The following is a 22,842-nucleotide window of genomic DNA, read 5'->3' on the forward strand; positions in this document are numbered from 1 at the left end:
ACAGGATTGTCATTACCAATTTCAGACGTTGCCGTTTGGTCTCTCCACGGCACCGAGAATATTTACCAAGGTAATGGCGGAAATGATGGTACTCCTGCGGAAGCAAGGGGTCACCATTATCCCGTACTTGGACGATCTCCTCATAAAAGCGAGATCAAGAGAGCAGTTGCTGAACAGCGTTGCACTTTCTCTGGAAGTGTTACGGTAACACGGCTGGATTCTAAATATTCCAAAGTCGCAGTTGGTTCCTACGAGTCGTCCTTTCCTGGGCATGATTCTAGACACAGACCAGAAAAGGGTTTATCTCCCGATAGAGAAAGCTCAGGAGCTCATGACACTGGTCAGGAATCTATTAAAACCAAAACAGGTGTCAGTACATCACTGTACCCGAGTCCTGGGAAAGATGGTGGCATCATACGAGGCCATTCCCTTCGGCAGGTTCCATGTGAGGACCTTTCAATGGGTCTTACTGGACAAGTGGTCCGGATCACATCTTCAGATGCATCAGTTAATCACCCTATCCCTCAGGGCCAGGGTGTCACTCCTGTGGTGGCTGCAGAGCGCTCACCTTCTCGAGGGCCGCAGATTCGGCATTCAGGACTGGGTCCTGGTGACCACGGACGCAAGCCTCCGAGGTTGGGGAGCAGTCACACAGGAAAGAAATTTCCAAGGTCTGTGGTCAAGTCAAGATACTTGCCTTCACATCAACATCCTGGAACGAAGGGCCATATACAACGCCCTACGTCAAGCGGAGACCCTGCTTCGCGACCAACCGGTTCTTATTCAGTAAGACAACATCACCGCAGTGGCTCATGTAAACCGACAAGGCGGCACAAGGAGCAGGGTGGCGATGGCGGAAGCCACCAGAATTCTTCGCTGGGCGGAGAATCACGTAAGCGCACTGTCAGCAGTGTTCATCCCGGGAGTGGACAACTGGGAAGCAGACTTCCTCAGCAGACACAACCTCCACCCGGGAGATTGGGGACTTCATCAGGAAGTCTTCGCACAGATTACAAGTCGGTGGGAACTGCCACAGTGGACATGATGGCATCCCGCCTCAACAAAAAGCTACAGAGGTATTGCGCCAGGTCAAGAGACCCTCAGGCGATAGCTGTGGACGCCCTGGTGACACCGTGGGTGTTCCAGTCGGTCTATGTATTTCCTCCTCTTCCTCTCATACCCAAGGTGCTGAGGATAATAAGAAAAAGAGGAGTAAGAACAATCCTCATTGGCCACGAAGGACTTGGTATCCAGATCTGCAAGAAATGCTCACAGAGGACCCGTGGCCTCTTCCTCTAAGACAGGACTTGTTGCAACGGGGGCCCTGTCTGTTCCAAGACTTACCGCGGCTGCGTTTGACGGCATGGCGGTTGAACGCCGGATCCTAGCAGAGAAAGGCATTCCGGATTAGGTCATTCCTACGCTGATAAAGGCTAGGAAGGACGTGACAGCTCATCATTATCACCGTATATGGCGAAAATATAATGCTTGGTGTGAGGCCAGGAATACTCCTACGGAGGAATTCCAGCTGGGCCGTTTCCTTCACTTCCTACAGTCCGGAGTGAATTTGGGCCTAAAATTGGGTTCCATTAAGGTCCAGATTTCGTCCCTATCCATTGTCTTTCAAAAGGAGTTGGCTTCTCTACCTGAAGTTCAGACGTTTGTAAAGGGAGTGCTGCATATTCAGCCTCCTTTTGTGCCTCCAGTGGCACCTTGGGATCTTAACGTGGTGTTAATTTTCCTGAAATCCCACTGGTTTGAACCACTTAAAACGGTGGAGTTGAAATATCTCATGTGGAAGGTGGTCATGCTATTGGCCTTGGCTTCGGCTAGGCATGTGTCAGAGTTGGCGGCTTTGTCACATAAAAGCCCCTATCTGGTTTTTCATGTGGATAGAGCAGAATTGCGGACCCGTCCACAATTTCTGCCGAAAGTGGTTTCATCTTTTCATATAAACCAACCTATTGTGGTGCATGTGGCTACTACTGACTTGGAGGATTCCGAGTTGCTTGATGTGGTCAGGGCTTTGAAGGTTTATGTAGCCAGAACGGCTAGGGTCAGGAAAACAGAGTCGTTGTTTATCCTGTATGCATCCAACAAGCTTGGTGCTCCTGCTTCAAAGCAAACTATTGCTCGCTGGATCTGTAACACGATTCAGCAGGCTCATTCTGCGGCTGGATTGCCGCTGCCAATATCAGTTAAGGCCCATTCCACTAGGAAGGTGTGCTCTTCTTGGGCGGCTGCCCGAGGGGTCTCGGCATTACAACTTTGCCGAGCGGCTACTTGGTCAGGTTCAAACACTTTTGCAAAGTTCTACAAGTTTGATACCTTGGCTGAGGAGGACCTATTGTTTGCTCAATCGGTGCTGCAGAGTCATCCGCACTCTCCCGCCCGTTTGGGAGCTTTGGTATAATCCCCATGGTCCTTACGGAGTCCCCAGCATCCACTAGGAAGTTAGAGAAAATAAGATTTTACTTACCGGTAAATCTATTTCTCGTAGTCCGTAGTGGATGCTGGGCGCCCGTCCCAAGTGCGGACTTCTTCTGCAATACTTGTATATAGTTATTGCTTCAATAAGGGTTATGTTATGGTTGCATCAGGGTTTGACCTGATGCTCTGTCGTTTGTCATACTGTTAACTGGTTGTTTTCACATGTTATACGGTATGATTGGTGTGGCTGGTATGAATCTTGCCCTGGATTACCAAAATCCTTTCCTTGTACTGTCAGCTCTTCTGGGCACAGTTTCTCTAACTGAGGTCTGGAGGAGGGCCATAAAGGGAGGAGCCAGTGCACACCAGAACCTAAATTCTTTCTTAAAGTGCCCATGTCTCCTGCGGAGCCCATCTATCCCCATGGTCCTTACGGAGTCCCCAGCATCCACTACGGACTACGAGAAATAGATTTACCGGTAAGTAAAATCTTATTTTTTATATCTGTGTGTAATTATTACATCAAGTATTCATCTCTTAACTCTCACTAGGCCCAGCTGAAACTATTTGTAATTGACTATGGCATGGGTTAAATAAATCCATTGGTAACTCATAAATGGTGTTTGATGTGACCAAGGAAAGCTGATTATTCTGATCAGTGAAAATCAGCCATTTAGAAAAATGACCTTCCCAAAATGGCCGCTGCTCCTCCCCCTTCCACATCCATGAGGGTTACACAAAATGGTGGACAGGCCATGTGGTTAGTCCAAAATGGAGGACAGACCATGCGGCTTCCTTTGTCACAAAGAAATCACACATCATACAAGCACCAGAAGTTATTTTAGGCCTGAGTTAAAAATAAAAACTATATCAAGGCTATGCAGCAACTTTTAAATGTACTTTTAACCCTACCTAACAGATAAGCAATCCAATCTGAATCAAGCACAATATGACTTATTTGAACCTTGTTTTGCAACAATAAAAATACATTTTTGCATCTTAAATATTATGAGAAACGCATTGTCCCTTGAAATTTCATATCATTGGCTTACTGATAACACAACAATACATTAACGTGGATGTTATTTTCATTAGCTTCTCAATGCGTCCATTGGAGCCGGTCAATTACAGCCGCGTTTGTAATGTACAGTGCATCATTAAGACCCTGATATCCCGTAAGAGCCCTCATCTAAGAATGCCAAATTGATTTCTCACAAATATTGCCAAATTGATTTCTCACAAATATTTAAAATGCCCGCTCTACCATATACGATAAAAGTGCACTGTACATCGCAAAACACTATCCCATAAGAGAAAACAATACACCCACACATTATCTGAGTTCCAAAGCTCATTGAAGTATATATTTGCTATTAAAAGGATATGGATTCAATATATATTACAAAGTACAGTATACCTATAGTTACATGAATACAACTCACACAGTAAGCAGTTAAAACATAGTTACATACAATTACATACATTTACATGCAGTTACAGGCCAGCGATACAATACCATTCCCTTCAATGCTTATGTCTCTCTCTTTCTGTAAAATCATGCCGGGACTCCATCTTACGCTGAGACCAAAACAAGAACTGAGCTGACAATAACTCCATCATCGTCTCAGACCTTACAGCAACTCTGAGACCAAAAACAGGAACTACCTTCCTGTGTGATCAGCAAAAATGTGTTATCTAGTTTCTGGGGGAGGGGACTCTCATTCATGATTGAGTCACTAGTTTCTTTGTATATGCTGAACCGGCTCATCCCTGGGGACGTCCAAAGGGGCTGGCCTGAGCTTCCTGTCCACTGTTCCATTCGGAACATCCATTGTTCTAATAAAAGTGATTTTAGCTTTTATACATTTAATCATAATTCCGTGTTGCAATGTACTACAACTTAATTACAAGTATCAAATTAATCTACACATTAAGCTGGTTGTTTTAATAGTAAATATGACAGGTCTATCTTGCTTCGTTCAAATAATACACATTCATGACATTAATTCATTAGATAATTTTAAATCATCATGATGTCTGGCGCTTGAATTATAATTATGTACTGTATGAAATAAGTGTCGAATCCATCTCTGTGGCATGTCCGTGTAATTGCGTGTGTTACCATATATTGCTGTGCTCGCTGCGCATATTTGCAAGTATAGCGACTTAAATGTGTGTAGTTTATATGTTCTCTTTATGTAATATTTTCTCTGACGTCCTAAGTGGATGCTGGGACTCCGTAAGGACCATGGGGATTAGCGGCTCCGCAGGAGACTGGGCACAACTAAAGAAAGCTTTAGGACTACCTGGTGTGCACTGGCTCCTCCCACTAAGACCCTCCTCCAGACCTCAGTTAGATTCTTGTGCCCGGCTGAGCTAGATGCACACTAGGGGCTCTCCTGAGCTCCTAGAAATAAAGTATATTTTAGGTTTTTTATTTTACAGTGAGATCTGCTGGCAACAGACTCACTGCAGCGAGGGACTAAGGGGAGAAAAAGCAAACCTACCTAACTGGTGGTAGCTTGGGCTTCTTAGGCTACTGGACACCATTAGCTCCAGAGGGATCGACCACATGGAACCGGCCATTGATGTTCGGTCCCGGAGCCGCGCCGCCGGCCCCCTTACAGAGCCAGAAGCAAGAAGTGTTCCGGAAAATCGGCGGCAGAAGACTTCAGTCTTCACCAAGGTAGCGCAAAGCACTGCAGCTGTGCGCCATTGCTCCTCATGCACACCTCACACTCCGGTCACTGATGGGTGCAGGGCGCTGGGGGGGGGGGGGCGCCCTGAGCAGCAATATAAACACCTTGCCTGGCAAAATCATCACAATATATAGCCCCAGAGGCTATATATGTGATAAATACCCCTGCCAGAATCCACAAAAAAGCGGGAGAAAAGTCCGCGAAAAAGGGGCGGAGCTATCTCCCTCAGCACACTGGCGCCATTTTCTCTTCACAGTGCAGCTGGAAGAAAGCTCCCCAGGCTCTCCCCTGTAGTTTTCAGGCTCAAAGGGTTAAAAAGAGAGGGGGGGGGGCACTAAATTTAGGCGCAATATTGTTTATACAAGCAGCTATTGGGGGAAAAATCACTCAGTTATAGTGTTAATCCCTGCATTATATAGCGCTCTGGTGTGTGCTGGCATACTCTCTCTCTGTCTCCCCAAAGGACTTTGTGGGGTCCTGTCCTCAGTCAGAGCATTCCCTGTGTGTGTGCGGTGTGTCGGTACGGCTGTGTCGACATGTGGGATGAGGAAGGTTACGTGGAGGTGGAGCAGAGTCCGATAAATGGGATGTTCGCCCCCTGTGGGGCCGACACCAGAGTGGATGGATAGGTGGAAGGTATTAACCGACAATGTCAACTCCTTACATAGAAGGCTGGATGACGTAAAACTGCTGTGGGACAGCCGGCTTCTCAGCCCGCGCCTGCTCAGGCGTCTCAAAGGCCATCAGGGGCTCAAAAAAGTGCCCGTTACCTCAGATGGCAGACACAGATGTCGACACGGAGTCTGACTCCAGTGTCGACGAGGTTGAGACATATACACAATCCACTAGGAACATCCGTTACATGATCTCGGCAATGAAAAATGTGTTACGCATTTCTGACATGAACCCAAGTACCACATAAAAGGGGTTTTATTTTTGGGGAGAAAAAGCAGCCAGTGTTTTGTTCCCCCATCAGATGAATGAATGAAGTGTGTAAAGTAGCGTGGGTTCCCCCGATAAGAAACTGGTAATTTCTAAAAAGTTACTGATGGCGTACCCTTTCCCGCCAGAGGATAGGTCACGTTGGGAGATATCCCTTAGGGTGGATAAGGCGCTCACACGTTTGTCAAAAAAGGTGGCACTGCCGTCTTAGGATACGGCCACCTTGAAGGAGCCTGCTGATAAAAAGCAGGAGGCTATCCTGAAGTCTGTATATACACACTCAGGTTATATACTGAGACCTGCAATTGCCTCAGCATAAATAGTGCTGCTGCAGCGTGGTCTGATACCCAGTCAGATAATATTAATACTCTAAGACAGGGATAATAGTTTGCTAACATAGAGCATATTAAAGACGTCGTCTTAGATATAAAGGATGCACAGAGGGATATTTGCCGGCTGGCATCCAGAATTAATGCAATGTCCATTCTGCCAGGAGGGTATTAGAAACCCGGCAGTGGACAGGTGATGCTGCCTATAAAAGGCACATGGAGATTCTGCCTTATAAGGGTGAGGAATTGTTTGGGGATGGTCTCTGGGACCTCGTATCCACAGCAACAGCTGGGAAGAATTTTTTTTACCTCAGGTTTCCTCACAGCCTAAGAAAGCACTGTATTTTCAGGTACAGTCCTTTCGGCTTCAGAAATGCAAGCGGGTCAAAGGCGCTTCCTTTCTGCACAGAGACAAGGGAAGAAGGAAAAAGCTGCACCAGTCAGCCAGTTCCCAGGATCAAAAATCTTCCCCCGCTTCCTCTGAGTCCACCGCATGACGTTGGGGCTCCACAGGTGGAGACAGGTGCGGTAGGGGCGCGTCTCGGGAACTTCAGGGACCAGTGGGCTTGCCCATAGGTGGATCCCTAGGTTCTGCAAATAGTATCACAGGGATACAGGCTGGAGTTCGAGGCGACTCCCCCTCGCCGTTACCTCACATCAGCCTTGCCTGCTGCCCTCGGAGAAAGGTAGTACTGGCGGCAATTCACAAGCTGTACTTCCAGCAGGTGAAATCAAGGTACTCCTCCTTCAACAAAGCCGGGGTTACTATTCCAAAATGTTGTGGTACCGAAACCAGACGGTTCGGTGAGACCCATTCTAAAATTGAAAGCCTTGAACACTTATATACGAAGGTTCAAGTTCAAAATGGAATCGCTCAGGGCGATTATTGCAAGCCTGGAGAATTTCATGGTATCACTGGACATCAAGGATGCTTACCTGCATGTCCCTATTTACCCTCTTCACCAGGAGTACCTCAAAATTGTGGTACAGGATTGTCATTACCAATTCCAGACGTTGCCGTTGGTCTGTTACCAAGGTAATGGCCGAAATAATTATCCCGTATTTGGACGATCTCCTTATAAAGGCGAGGTCCAGGGAGCAGTTGTTCGTCGGAGTAGCACTATCTCGGGAAGTGCTACAACAGCACGGCTGGATTCTGAATATTCCTAAGTCGCAGCTGGTTCCTACGACGCGTCTACTGTTCCTGGGTATGGTTCTGGACACAGAACAGGATAAAAAGGGTTTCTCCCGGAGGAGAAGTCCAAGGAGTTGTCGTCTCTAGACAGAGACCTCCTAATACGTATACAGGTGTCGGTGCATCAATGCACGCGAGCCCTGGGAAGGATGGTAGCTTCTTACGAAGAAATTCCATTCGCCAGCTCCCATGCAAGGATTTTCCAGTGGGATCTGTTGGAAAAGTGGTCCGGGTCGCATCTTCAGATGCATCGGCGGATAACCCTGTCTCCAAGGGCCAGGGTGTCGCTGTTGTGGTGGCTGCAGAGTGCTCATCTTCTAGGGGGCCGCAGATTCAGCATACAGGACTGGGTCCTGGTGACCACGGATGCCAGCCTTCGAGGCTGGGGGGCAGTCACACAGGGAAGAAACTTCCAAGGCTATGGAAAAGTCAGGAGACTTCCCTACACATAAATATTCTGGAACTAAGGGCCATTTACAATGCCCTAAGTCAGGCTAGACCCCTGCTTCAACACCGGCCGGTGCTGATCCAGTCAGACAACATCACGGCGGTCGCTCATGTAAACCGACAGGGCGGCACAAGAAGCAGGATGGCGATGGCAGAAGCCACAAGGATTCTCCGATGGGCGGAAAATCATGTGTTACTACTGTCAGCAGTGTTCATTCCCGGAGTGGACAACTGAGGAGCAGACTTTCTCAGAAGACACGACCTCCACCCGGGAGAGTGGGGACTTCATCCAGAAGTTTTCCAAATGATTGTACACCGTTGGGAAAGGCCACAGGTGGACATGATGGCGTCCCGCCTCAACAAAAAGCTACAAAGATATTGCGCCAGGTCAAGGGACCCTCAGGCGATAGCTGTGGACGCTCTGGTAACACCGTGGGTGTACCAGTCGGTGTATGTGTTCCCTTCTCTGCCTCTCTTACCCAGGGTAATGAGAATAATAAGAAGGAGAGGAGTAAGAACTATACTCATTGTTCCGGGTTGGCCAAGAAGAGCTTGGTAACCAGAACTTCAAGAAATGATCTCAGAGGACCCATGGCCTCTGCCGCTCAGACAGGACCTGCTGCAGCAGGGGGCCTGTCTGTTCCAAGACGTACCGCGGCTGCGTTTGACGGCATGGCGGTTGAACGCCGGATCCTGAAGGAAGGAGGAAGTTATCCCTACGCTATTTAAAGCTAGGAAAGAAGTGAACGCAAACCATTATCACCGCATATGGTGGAAATATGTTGCGTGCTGTGAGGCCAGGAAGGCCCCAAAGGAGAAATTTCAGCTAGGTCGATTTCTGCACTTCCTACAGTCAGAGGTGACTATGGGCCTAAAATTGGGTTCCATGAAGGTCCAGATTTCGGCTCTATCGATTTTCTTCCAAAATAGAACTGGCTTCACTGCCTGAAGTTCGGACTTTTGTTAAGGGAGTGCTGCATAGTCAGCCCCCGTTTGTGCCTCAAGTGGCACCGTGGGATCTCAACGTGGTGTTGGATTTCCTAAAGTCGCATTGGGTTGAGCCACTTAAATCCGTGGAGCTACAATACTTCACGTGGAAAGTGGTCATGCTGTGGGCCGTGGCGTCGGCCAGGCGCGTATCAGAATTGGCGGCTTTGTCATACAAAAGCCCTTATCTGTATTTTATATGGATAAGGCGGAATTGAGGACTCGTTCCCAATTCCTTCCTAAGGTGGTATCAGTTTTTCATGTGAACCAACCTATTGTGGTGCCTGCGGCTACTTGGGACTTGGAGGATTCCAAGTTACTGGACATAGTCAGGGCCCTGAAAAGTATATGTTTCCAGGACGGCTGGAGTCAGGAAAACTGACTCGCTATTTATCCTGTATGCACCCAACAAGCTGGGTGCTCCTGCTTCTAAGCAGACTATTGCTCGCTGGATCTGTAGCACGATTCAACTTGCACATGCTGCGGCTGGACTGCCGCACCCTAAATCCGTAAAAGCCCATTCCACGAGGAAAGTGGGCTCTTCTTGGGCGGCTGCCCGAGGGGTCTCGGCTTTACAACTTTGCCGAGCTGTTACTTGGTCGGGTTCAAACATTTTTGCAACAGTCTACAAGTTTGATACCCTGGCTGAGGAGGACCTAGAGTTTGCTCATTTGGTGCTGCAGAGTCATCCGCACTCTCCCGCCCGTTTGGGAGCTTTGGTATAATCCCCATGGTCCTTACGGAGTCCCAGCATCCACTTAGGACGTCAGAGAAAATAAGATTTTACTCACCGGTAAATCTATTTCTCGTAGTCCGTAGTGGATGCTGGGCGCCCATCCCAAGTGCGGATTGTCTGCAATACTTGTTTATAGTTATTGCCTAACTAAAGGGTTATTGTTGAGAGGCTCAGTTATATTTCATACTGTTAACTGGGTATAGTATCACGAGTTATACGGTGTGATTGGTGTGGCTGGTATGAGTCTTACCCGGGATTCAAAATCCTTCCTATTTGTGTCAGCTCTTCCGGGCACAGTATCCTTACTGAGGTCTGGAGGAGGGTCTTAGTGGGAGGAGCCAGTGCACACCAGGTAGTCCTAAAGCTTTCTTTAGTTGTGCCCAGTCTCCTGCGGAGCCGCTAATCCCCATGGTCCTTACGGAGTCCCAGCATCCACTACGGACTACGAGAAATAGATTTACCGGTGAGTAAAATCTTATTTTTTTTACTTCGACAGAGCCTACTGGTGTGCGCCAGGATTCTATTCTCATGCAGGTAAGAGAACAATGACCTGTCTTGCTTGCTTGAGGAAGAATATTGGTAAAGCAATACCAACAGAGCCATCCCATATCCCTCCTGCAGACGGATCTTTTCAGGAAATACAAATCGACTTTGTACAGTTAACACCCGTTAGGAATTATTGTTATGTATTGGTGTGCACCGATGTTTTCTCAAACTGGGTAGAGGCATTTCCTGCCGCCACGGATGCTGCTGTGTTTACCGCAAAGAAAAATTGTGCAGAAATTTGTGTGTAGAGAATGGTACCCCTAGAAGTAGGAGCAAAGCTTGAAATTGTACCATTGTGATCATAGATACTGCCACTAGTATTATGTAGCATCGGAACCACTCCCAGATCTTCACTTAACGAATCACCCTCTTCGAAATTTGTTTATGTTTTGGTATTTGTGTCTTTTTGGTTGTTTTTGGAAGACAACCTCATGTCATGATTGATCCGCACAATGATCAGAAATACACCAATGAGGTGACAGTACAGTACCTTATTGAGATGAGCCAGCATTTGAGAACTTGACAAAAGAACTTGAAACTGTTGATTGCTGGTATGCCAAATACTAACTGTCTTGATTGTGAACCAGGAGACTGTGTGATTGTTCTTACGCTCAGGTTGCCTAATGGACAGGTGGGAAGGACCATACACAGCACTATCCCAGTGAAAGTAACCGAGAGGGAGACTTGGGTCCACGATTCCCATTGCAGGAAAGTCGGTAGTCCGGAAGGAACTCGTAAATCGAGTGAGATCGCAAAAGTATCACCAGAGACTCTGTTCCGTGAAGACTGAGAGGCGGCACTGTTGAACACTACGTGAGCGTACTAAAGGATTGCAGAAAGACCAGTCATTGTAATTGATTTGTTATGAACAAGAGTTGTTTTGTTCTGTTTCTCTTTTCGTTCTTTCCCGCTGACAAACATTTTTTTTTCAGGATATTCTATTTTTGCAAAGTTTTTTTATGAGGAGTCGAGTGTGGGACTGGGACTGGAACTGGTTCTGGAGGAAGGAGTGATTTCCTTATAGGATCCCAGGATTAGCCGATCAGTTTGTTAGAGTCAGAGAAAAATCAAAGGTCTAGTAGTTATGGAGTTCAGAGGTAATCAGGAACAATCAGACAATGGCTATTCACACATTGCAGATAAAGAGCTCATTAATATATATGGAAGAAAGGTTTATGAGTGGCTCTCCCCGAACTCCGAAGGTTTATGTTATTTAGGAAGGACACTACTTATAACCCTTGTTCAGTTATTAAACAGACCTAGCATACGTTCCAGAAATGGAAACAATGTTCAGAAAATGATAGGAATATGTAGATCATGAAAAATTTATATGTCACTTTCACGATTTGTTTGTGTCTTCTTCATCTTCCCAGCAGAACCTCAATCGAATCCAAACATCAGTGTACAAAGACATAGGTACATGTATGTGTGAAATGTTCATCGCAAATCAGACATTATAGGCCAAAGCACTGTCCCAGCATACTCTATAGGTTGAATGTTGTCCCACAGCCAACCAGTGGTCCCGTGACTGCCGAGTGCATATAGAGGATGTCTCGTCCTCCTCCCTGTCTTCCCCAAACATAGTCAAGTGTCTGATTTGCGAAATGAATACATACTTGTGTCTAGGTCACCGATTATTGTATGAAATATTTTTTTTTCTTATGTTAATAATTGATGGCAGTTATTGTTTACTGCCAAAGGGTGGACTGTCGAAGTCAAAAATATTACATAAAAAGAACATACAAACTACACACATTATGAGTCGCTATACTTGCAAATACGAGCGGCGAGCACAGCAAAATATGATAACACACGCATTTACACGGACATGCCACAGAGATGGATTCGACACTTATTTCATACAGTACATAATTATAATAATATCAAGCGCCAGACATCATGATGATTTAAAATTATATAATGAATTAATGTCATGTATGTGTATTATTTGAACGAAGCCAGATACACCTGTCATATTTGGTATTTAAGCAACCAGATTAATGTGTAGATTCATTTGATACTTGTTATTAAGTTGTAGGACATTGCAACAAATAGTTATGATTAAATGTCTCTGTCCATGAAGACGTTGCAGATACACGGCTGGATTCTCAAAATACCGAAGTCCCAGCTAGTCCCTACAACGCGTCTGACCTTTTTGGGGCTGATTCTAGACACAGACCAGAAAAAGGTTTTTCTTCCGATCGAAAAGGTTCAGAAACTCATAGCCATGGTCAGGAACCTATTAAAACCAAAAAAGGTTTCAGTGCATCATTGCACGCGGGTCCTGGGGAAGATGGTAGCTTCCTACGAGGCCATCCCTTTTGGCAGGTTCCTTGCGAGGACTTTTCAATGGGACCTCTTGGACAAGTGGTCCGGGTCCCATTTACAAATGCATCAAAGGATCACCCTGTCTCCCAGGACCAGGGTATCTCTCCTGTGGTGGCTGAACAGTGCTCACCTAGTAGAAGGTCGCAGGTTCGGCATTCAGGACTGGATCCTGGTGACCACGGACGCAAGCCTCCGAGGCTGGGGAGCAGTGACACTGGGAAGAAATTTCCAAGGTCTCTGGTCAAGCCTAGAGTCTTGTCTCCACATCAACGTCCTGGAGTTGAGGGCCATGTACAACGCCCTGCGTCAAGCGGAGGAATTGCTTCAGGGAAAACCGGTTCTGATTCAGTCAGACAATGTCACGGCAGTGGCTCATATAAACCGACAAGGCGGAACAAGGAGCAGAATGGCCATGGCAGAAGCGACCAGGATTCTACGCTGGGCGGAAGGCCATGTAAGCGCGCTGTCAGCGGTGTTCATCCCGGGGGTGGAGAACTGGGCGGCGGACTTCCTCGGCAGGCACGACCTGCATCCGGGAGAGTGGGGACTTCATCAAGAAGTCTTTGCACAGATCACGGATCGTTGGGGACTGCCTCAAATCGACATGGCATCCCGTCTCAACAAAAAGCAAAAGCGGTATTGCGCCAGGTCAAGGGACCCTCAGGCGGTAGCGGTAGACGCTCTGGTGACACCTTGGGTGTTCAGATCGGTCTATGTGTTTCCTCCGCTTCCTCTCATACCCAAGGTGTTGACAATAATACGAAGAAGCAGGGTCAGAACAATACTCATTGTTCCGGATTGGCCACGGAGGACTTGGTATCCGGAGCTGCAAGAGTTGCTCGCAGGGGATCCGTGGCCTCTTCCTCTAAGGCAGGACCTGCTGCGGCAGGGGTCCTGTCTGTTCCAAGACTTACCGCGGCTGCGTTTGACGGCATGGCGGTTGAACGCCGGATCCTAGCGGAAAAAGGGATTCCAGAGGAAGTCATTCCTACCCTGATCAAGGCTAGGAAAGACGTGACGTTAAAACATTATCACCGTATATGGCGGAAATATGTTTCTTGGTGTGAGGCCAGAGCTGCTCCTACGGAGGAGTTCCATTTGGGCCGTCTACTTCACTTCCTTCAAACAGGAGTGACTTTGGGCCTAAAATTAGGGTCCATAAAGGTCCAGATTTCGGCCTTATCCATTTCCTTTCAAAGAGAATTGGCCTCTATTCCTGAAGTACAGACCTTTGTTAAGGGAGTGCTGCATATTTAGCCTCCCTTTGTGCCTCCGGTGGCGCCTTGGGATCTTAACGTGGTGTTACGTTTCCTCAAGTCACCTTGGTTTGAACCACTCAAAACTGTGGAGTTGAAATACCTCACGTGGAAAGTGGTCATGTTGTTGGCGTTAGCTTCGGCAAGACGTGTTTCCGAATTGGCAGCTTTATCACATAAAAGCCCATACTTGGTTTTTCACGTGGATAGGGCAGAGTTGAGGACTCGCCCTCACTTTCTGCCAAAAGTGGTCTCATCTTTTCATGTGAACCAACCTATTGTCGTGCCTGTGGCTACACAGGACTTGGAGGATTCCGAGTCCCTGGATGTAATCAGGGCTTTGAAGATTTATGTGACCAGAACGGCTAGAATCAGGAAGACTGAAGCTTTGTTCGTTCTGTATGCGGCCAACAAGGTTGGCGCTCCTGCTTCAAAGCAGACTATTGCTCGCTAGATCTGTAACACGATTCAGCAGGCGCATTCTACGTCAGGATTGCCGTTACCGAAATCTGTTAAGGCCCACTCCACTAGGAAAGTGGGCTCTTCTTGAGCGGCTGCCCGAGGGGTCTCTGCATTACAGTTGTGCCAAGCAGCTACTTGGTCGGGGACAAACACCTTTGCAAAGTTCTATAAGTTTGATACCCTGGCTGAGGAAAACCTCCTGTTTGCTCAATCGGTGCTGCAGAGTCATCCGCACTCTCCTGCCCGTTTGGGAGCTTTGGTATAATCCCCATGGTCCTTACGGAGTCCCAGCATCCTCAAGGACGTTAGAGAAAATAAGATTTTCCTTACCGGTAAATCTATTTCTCGTAGTCCGTAGAGGATGCTGGGCGCCCGTCCCATGTGCGGATTTCTTCTGCAAGACTTGTATATAGTTATTGCTTACATAAGGGTTATGTTATAGTTTTTCGGTGGAACCGTGGCTATGTTGTTGTTCATACTGTTAACTGGGTAAGTTTATCACAAGTTATACGGTGTGATTGGTGTGGCTGGTATGGATCTCGCCCTTAGATTTTCAAAAATCCTTCCTCGTACTGTCCATCTCCTCTGGGCACAGTTTCCCTAACTGAGGTCTGGAGGAGGGGCATAGAGGGAGGAGCCAGTGCACACCCAGAGTCCAAAGCTTTCTTAAAGTGCCCTATCTCCTGCGGAGCCCGTCTATTCCCCATGGTCCTTACGGGTTCCCAGCATCCTCTACGGACTACGAGAAATAGATTTACCGGTAAGTAAAATCTTATTTTTCTACTTCTACCCCTTTCACACTGCCAAAATTAACCCGGGTTATTGCACATGAACGTGAAGCAAACAGGGTTTTTGTGCAGTGTGAAAGTAGTCGGGGAAAATAACCTGGATCGAGCAACCCGGTATTTCAACCCTCTGTTAAAGCAGGGTTTTACACGGTTATGACTCATGTTGAAGTGCAGTGTGATACCCCTTTCACACCGCACAAATAACCCGGGTCATCGTGCAGTGTAACAGTGCCATGTCGGAAATCCCGGGTCGCCTGACCCGATAATTCAACCCGGAAACAAAGCAGAGTTATTCCCGGGTTAGGCGGCACGGAGATGATCTCATCTCCCAGCGCCGCCCCCGCTGCCGGCTCCAGCCCCCCGCTGCTATGGCAACCAGCCTCGGGGAAGCCAGCAGCAGCGTCCAATGCCGGATCGCACCCGGGAAGGACCCGTTTCCAATTCCCGGTTGGGATCCGGCATTGGCGGTGTGAAAGGGGTATGAATGAGTTTCCGGGTTGATGTGACCTTCTACCTGTTCACTATATGGGAGTAGGCGGCACTTGGAGATCATTTGATCTCAAAGCGCTGCCTCTGCAGGTGACGCGGTGACCTCATCGACTCAAACGGGTCGCATCTGGGAAGAACCTGTGGGTGCGACCCGCTAAATGTGAAAGCGGTATTTCGAAGTACTGCACTGGTTAGGGCAAGTGTAGAATGTAATAAAGGCAAGGGAGAGTTGGATTCAAAGGTAGGTAGCATGAAAAAAAAATCCACAATATACTTGATCTGTTAAACCATGATAATATTGTATGCTACTTAGGATGTCAGTACCGCAATACGATTAGTAGGGTACAATGTAGGGTACAATTCTTTATTAGCCAGGTTCTAGTACCAAGGGACTATATAATCAGTAGAGGCAGAGACATCTGTAACCAAGACCATAAATGTCAAACAGTTTTCTATTTTACAGGCGCTTGTGAATTACATTAAAAAGTTGTTTGGAGGGTCTGGAGTGGACCTAAAGGAGATATGACAAAACTAGGTAAGGTGACTGTTCCTCAATATATATTTTAAGGAATTAAGCATTAATCCGCTGCTTTAACATTTTCTGAAATAGTGTCACTTGCTACAATTGGAAGAAAGCAGGGATCTTCCTAAGTGGCTTATAAAAGAGGGTATGTGGTGCCTAGAAAACTGGTATAATCTTAGCTACAAGTGGGGTAGTTGTGCAAGAAAAAGAAAGAAGACTTCTTTGTGGGCGCACTCTCGAAAAAATATAATAATATTTAGATGAAAAAGTTTAAAACTTAACTTTTAATGTAAATTCTTTAGAAATTGATCTCCTAAGGCACATAATTTAAAAAGCAGTTAGCAGTAGAAGCATATATTACTAGATAATTATGATCCCTATTAATTGGGAGATAAATTAACAATGAGAATATAGGCTATCAAATCCCGCAGAAAAAAGTTCTCAAATGTTTGTAGTGAGAACCTGGTATTGCATTCACACTGTCTAAACCTTTATTGTTATGACAATAAAATGTTCACTAATAGTGCACAAAAACAAATGTTCACATATATAAAAGTGTGCCTTACATGAAAATATATCCAAATCACACAGTGATGGTGCCTCTGATGAAGGACCTCTGTCCGAAAAGCTTCAGGCGTGGTGACTGACTGTTTTAAGGACGATCCCTGGCCGATGTTGATGCCCGCTTTTGGTGGTTCAGCAGTTCCGGAGCTCTGATCTGCATTCCCCTCATAAGATCTGGGAGGGGAACTCCATATATGCCTGGGTTGATGTCCTATCCACTCAAGTGGTTACATGCTTTTAATCATCTATGTTTGTGAGTGTACTGCAATACTGTCACAACTGAGGGCCTGAGCTGACGGGAGGCAGCCTCAGTTGTAGGGGCTGAGATGTAACGGAACCTGGGAGGTTGTATCAGACCCCTAGACATGTAAGTAACATGTAGAATAACTGCCCGAAGGCGTGACCACGACAACCAGGATAAAAGTCAATGATGTTTATTATGACAAACTCCGTAACACAGCAGCAGTAAAGGAAACATAAAAGTCAACAGAGGATAAATACAATTCCTGGGTACTACAGGGTGGCAAGGGCCACAGGCACTGGTAGGGTGAGACAGTTCTTATAATCTTCTAGTTGGAAAGTCCTTACCAGACCTGACTGTAGCAATGGAGAGAACCCAGGATCGTACCAGCTGGTGTTCCAGGAAAGGCTGGGATGCTGAAGATAAACGGCTGCTGTGGATACTGGCTGGAACCAGACTGTTGTTGGTACGGAGTGGATACTGGCTGGAACCAGTTAAATAATAAACGAACTTGAGAGCGATGAAAGAATAATGAAGTTTGGAGTTTGAGAGCGGTGAAATAATAATACCGGTGGAGAGTGGTAAACTGCAGAAAGGACACCGGCCCTTTAAGAGAAGCTGTACACTGCTGGAAGCTGGGCTGGAAGCAGGTGATTGATGAAGTTTGGAGTTTGAGAGCGGTGAAATAATAATACCGGTGGAGAGTGGTAAACTGCAGAAAGGACACCGGCCCTTTAAGAGAAGCTGTACACTGCTGGAAGCTGGGCTGGAAGCAGGTGATTGATGAAGTTTGGAGTTTGAGAGCGGTGAAATAATAATACCGGTGGAGAGTGGTAAACTGCAGAAAGGACACCGGCCCTTTAAGAGAAGCTGTACACTGCTGGAAGCTGGGCTGGAAGCAGGTGATTGTTGTAACTGGAAACAGGTGAGTCCAGAATGGATCGGAGAGTCAGGCTACACCGCAGATGGAATGCTGGTGCGGGTCTCTATAGCAGAAGTCTGGAGACAGGAGCTGGAACCTGGAAGACAACCACAGGAGAGAGACAAACTGGAACTAGGTTAGACAACCAAAGCACTGACGCCTTCCTTGCTCAGGCACAGCTTACTTATACCTGCAGCAAGGAAGGGGTTGGCTAGGTAATTATGCAAATCAACAATACAGACAGCAGATTGGTGGAAATGCTCAGATGACAAAATCCAAGATGGCTGCGCCCATGCAGACACTTGGAGGGAAGTTTGGTTTGTAATCCATGTGAGAATTGAAACAGTAATGGCGACGCCGGCCACAGGAGACAGGAGACGCCAGACTGACAAGCGCACATTTAACCACGCGGGCACAGCGGAGGCCGCGGCTGATGAAATCACCACTCTGACATTCTGCATGTGGAAACTCAGGAACAGCGGGATCCGGTCCTGGAACGCTGAGCCAGCCTTAGGAGGCATCTGAAGGGTAAGTAATGGCGTCCAGATACCCGGATCGTGACAAATACATTTTTATGTCATTTTATCTGGCTATATTGCACTATATTCTTTTTTCTTTTTGAGATATTGAAAAGGAAAGTGCTTTGATTGATCATTCCTCATCTGGTTTGAGCATTTCATATATTGAAAAGAAGGAAATATTTTTGAAATAAGACACCAGGAGTGTAATACCAGCTTTATTACTGTTGGGACTCTGGAAGAACTCTTAAGAGAAAGCTCTCACTGTGTGATTTGGATGTATTTTCATGTAAGGCACACTTTTATATATGTGAACATTTGTTTTTGTGCGCTATTAGTGAACATTTTTTTGTCATATTGTATATTTTTATAGACCAGTGGTGGGTCTTATTTGGTCACTAGAGCTGCATTTGAACTAGTTGGCGCTGTTGCAAATCACCTTCTAACATAAACCTTTATAGTTATTAGAACTCCAATAACTTCATGACGGAGCAGCTTTTACAAGGTTAACAGGCTGACATTGATTATTAGTGGGATGCCTGTAATGATAAAGACAGGATAAAGGAATAAGAGTGAATCTGCTGTCAATGTTAGACAGGAGTGATTCCTAATTCAAAACCTACTGCACCGGGTATTCCCTGGTGGTCCCGCACCAGGTACAGACCCGGCTCTCAGCTGTTTTGGCTTCCAAGATTGGACGGTATTGGGCATAAGCAGTGAGGTATGATAGTAGGTTATGGGTATTGATAAGCCTCCGTCTCCTGAATCATTGATGAGAGTTCAGAAAATATCAAGAATAATAGTAAAGTGCATCTGCTTTTGGTGTTAGGTGGTGGACAGAGGTCCCAGAGGAGCCACTGCTGTTAAGCGTGTGGGAGTTCTGAGAGGTATGGTCACTGCTACTGCCACTGGGTGCTCCTGGGCTGCAATCGCTGGATCTACCATCCCAGCGGGGACGGCAGACTCAGCGGTCCCAGTTCAGGGACATCTTTCCCAACTCGAGCTGTGACGGTCGATCCGGCGATTACAGCCCAGGAGCACCCAGCGGCAGTAGCGGTGCCCCTGTAGCAGTGCTGCTTACACACGTAACGCCCCCTGTAGCAGTGCTGCTTACACACGTAACGCCCCCTGTAGCAGTGCTACTTACACACGTAACACCCCCTGTAGCAGTGCTGCTTACACACGTAACGCCCCCTGTACCAGTGTCGCATACACACATAACGCCCCCTGTACCAGTGTCGCATACACACGTAACGCCCCCTGTACCAGTGTCGCATACACACGTAACGCCCCCTGTACCAGTGACGCTTACACACATTATGCAGCAGTCACACATACACACCAGACACATATATATATACAAACACACATACATACTGTACATACATTACACACATACACAGTCACACATATATACAGTATACACAGACACTATATATATATACACACACACACACACACTCTCCTTCCAGACACTTATCTAATGAAGTCTGGCTGACCGAAGCTGTAGCAACTCATTCTCCTGCTGCAGCATGGTCCGTGTAGCTCCGCCCCTTACTCCCATCTTTGGCTCCCGGCCACTGAATGTCACACAGGGGAGAGGTGGTTTTGTGCTGCCTGCGCCGAGGGGGAGAAAAGGTTTTGTGCTTCCGGCGCCGCTGCATGTGTGACAGCAGCCGGCAGCAGCAGCAGGGATAGAAGCAGAAGCTCAGCATAGGGATGCAGAGCAGGGAGAACGTCTCTCCTTCCTGGTGCCTCCCTGCACCGCATCCCTTTGCTGAGCAGCTAGCGCCGGACCTGTGTCACTGACATTGACACTGCACAGCACTCTCACCTTTTATATTGATTCAGCCAGTCACTCAGTTCTGCCAGCCAGTCTCTATTGTTAGCACCAGTGTCCCAACGCGCCATATTACAGGGAAGTAGACACACTAAATAAACTACAGCTCCCAGCAGCCCTTAGCGCCGAAGCATTCCGGCCCTTAGGGCTGCTGGGAGCTGTAGTTTATTGAGTGCATCTTCTTCCCTGTAATGCGGCGCATTGGGACACCGGCGCTAACAATAGTGACTGGCTGCTGTGCAAGTCTCCGGGAGAGCCACTGCCAAAAGGAGGACAGCAGCTTAGCTGCTGACAGGAGAAGCAGGATAAGCAAAACTCACCCCTCCCCCACTCACAGTACCTCCGGTCCCCATCCGTGGCACCCCCACACAGTGGCGGATTCAGCGGGGGGGCACCAAGGCACGTGCCCCCCCTGTCGTTTAGGAGACTTTTTAAAATGTTATTTAAAATAATGCTGTTTGCTCCCCCGGCCGCATCTACCTTGGTGGTCCAGTGGTTTGTGCGGCTACTGTCGCGGCTGCGCTCCGACTTACACTGTCAGGACAGCCGCAGCCCGCAGGTATGCCGTTTCTGTTGGTGACACGGCGCCGTGGAGGGCACCCTCTCGTGGAGCAGTGAGAGGCGCTTCAAATCCGGAGTCTCAGATGTCTGAACGGCGCGCCACCAGTCTCTACCATGCGCCCGGAGCTCACTGCCGCCGCCATACTCAAGGTGAAGTGACCCGGGGTGCGGGTGCTGCTGCGCTAGGGGTGTGCAGGGCTCTGGACCAGGGGACATCAGGGGAAGCTTCCGAAGCTATGCTAACTGCTGCTCGCTCCTCCTCTGTGTGACAGGAGGTATCTCAAAACATACACACACACTGACTGCACTGTGCCACCTGCGGAAGGGGTATGGGATCACTACATTGCTTCTGCTTCATGGTAGGTCGTGATCACGGCACCTACTGAGGGGGCAATACAAGGGCAAACGCAGGATTTAGTGAGGGGGGTTTCTGGGGGGGGGTCTATGTATATGTATGTGTGCATGTATGTGTGTATATATATATTTCTCTAACGTCCTAGTGGATGCTGGGACTCCGTCAGGACCATGGGGAATAGCGGGCTCCGCAGGAGACAGGGCACATCTAAAAAAGCTTTTAGGTCACATGGTGCGTACTGGCTCCTCCCCCTATGACCCTCCTCCAAGCCTCAGTTAGGTTTTTGTGCCCGTCCGAGAGGGTGCAATCTAGGTGGCTCTCCTAAAGAGCTGTTTAGAAAAGTTTTTTTTTAGGTTTCAATCTCAGTGATTCCTGCTGGCAACAGGATCACTGCATCGAGGGACTTAGGGGAGAGATTTCCAACTCACCTGCGTGCAGGATGGATTGGAGTCTTAGGCTACTGGACACTTAGCTCCAGAGGGAGTCGGAACACAGGTCAGCCTGGGGTTCGTCCCGGAGCCGCGCCGCCGATCCCCCTTACAGACGCTGAAGAGACGGCAGAACGGAGGTCCGGAAAGCAGGCGGCAGAAGACTCCTCAGTCTTCTTGAAGGTAGCGCACAGCACGGCAGCTGTGCGCCATTGTTGTCACACGGCTCACTGACTCAGTCACGGAGGGTGCAGGGCGCTGCTGGGGGCGCCCTGGGCAGCAATATAATTACCTTTAGTGGCAAAATAAATACATCACATATAGCCATTAAGGCTATATGTATGTATTTTAACCCAGGCCAGTTTCTTAAAAACCGGGGAAAAGCCCGCCGAAAAAGGGGCGGAGCTTATTCTCCTCAGCACTCAGCGCCATTTTCCTGCTCAGCTCCGCTGGTGAGGAAGGCTCCCAGGTCTCTCCCCTGCACTGCACTACAGAAACAGGGTAACAAAGAGAAGGGGGGCATAAATTGGCGATATTTATATATTAAGAGCGCATATATAGTAAACAACACCTTCTAGGGTTGTTTATATACATTTATAGCGCTTTTGGTGTGTGCTGGCAAACTCTCCCTCTGTCTCCCCAAAGGGCTAGGGGGTCCTGTCTTCGATTAGAGCATTCCCTGTGTGGCTGCTGTGTGTCGGTACGTGTGTGTCGACATGTATGAGGACGATGTTGGTGTGGAGGCAGAGCAATTGCCGATGATGGTGATGTCACCCCCTAGGGAGTCGACACCGGAATGGATGGCTTTAGTTATGGAATTACGTGATAATGTCAGCACATTACAAAAGTCAGTTGACGAAATAAGACGCCCGGCAAACCAGTTAGTACCGGTTCAGGCGTCTCAGACACCGTCAGGGGCTGTAAAACGTCCTTTACCTCAGTCAGTCGACACGGGTACCGACACAGATGAATCTAGTGTCGACGGTGAAGAAACAAACGTATTTTCCAATAGGGCCACACGTTATATGATCACGGCAATGAAGGAGGCTTTGCAGATCTCTGATACTGCTGGTACCTCAAAAAGGGGTATTATGTGGGGGGTGAAAAAACTACCTGTATTTTTTCCAGAATCAGAGGAATTGAATGACGTGTGTGATGAAGCGTGGGTTAACCCCGATAGAAAACTGCTAATTTCCAAGAAGTTATTGGCATTATACCCTTTCCCACCAGAGGTTAGGGCACGCTGGGAAACACCC

The sequence above is a fragment of the Pseudophryne corroboree genome, chromosome 12 (assembly GCF_028390025.1).
Source record: "Pseudophryne corroboree isolate aPseCor3 chromosome 12, aPseCor3.hap2, whole genome shotgun sequence".
Lineage (NCBI taxonomy): Eukaryota > Metazoa > Chordata > Amphibia > Anura > Myobatrachidae > Pseudophryne > Pseudophryne corroboree.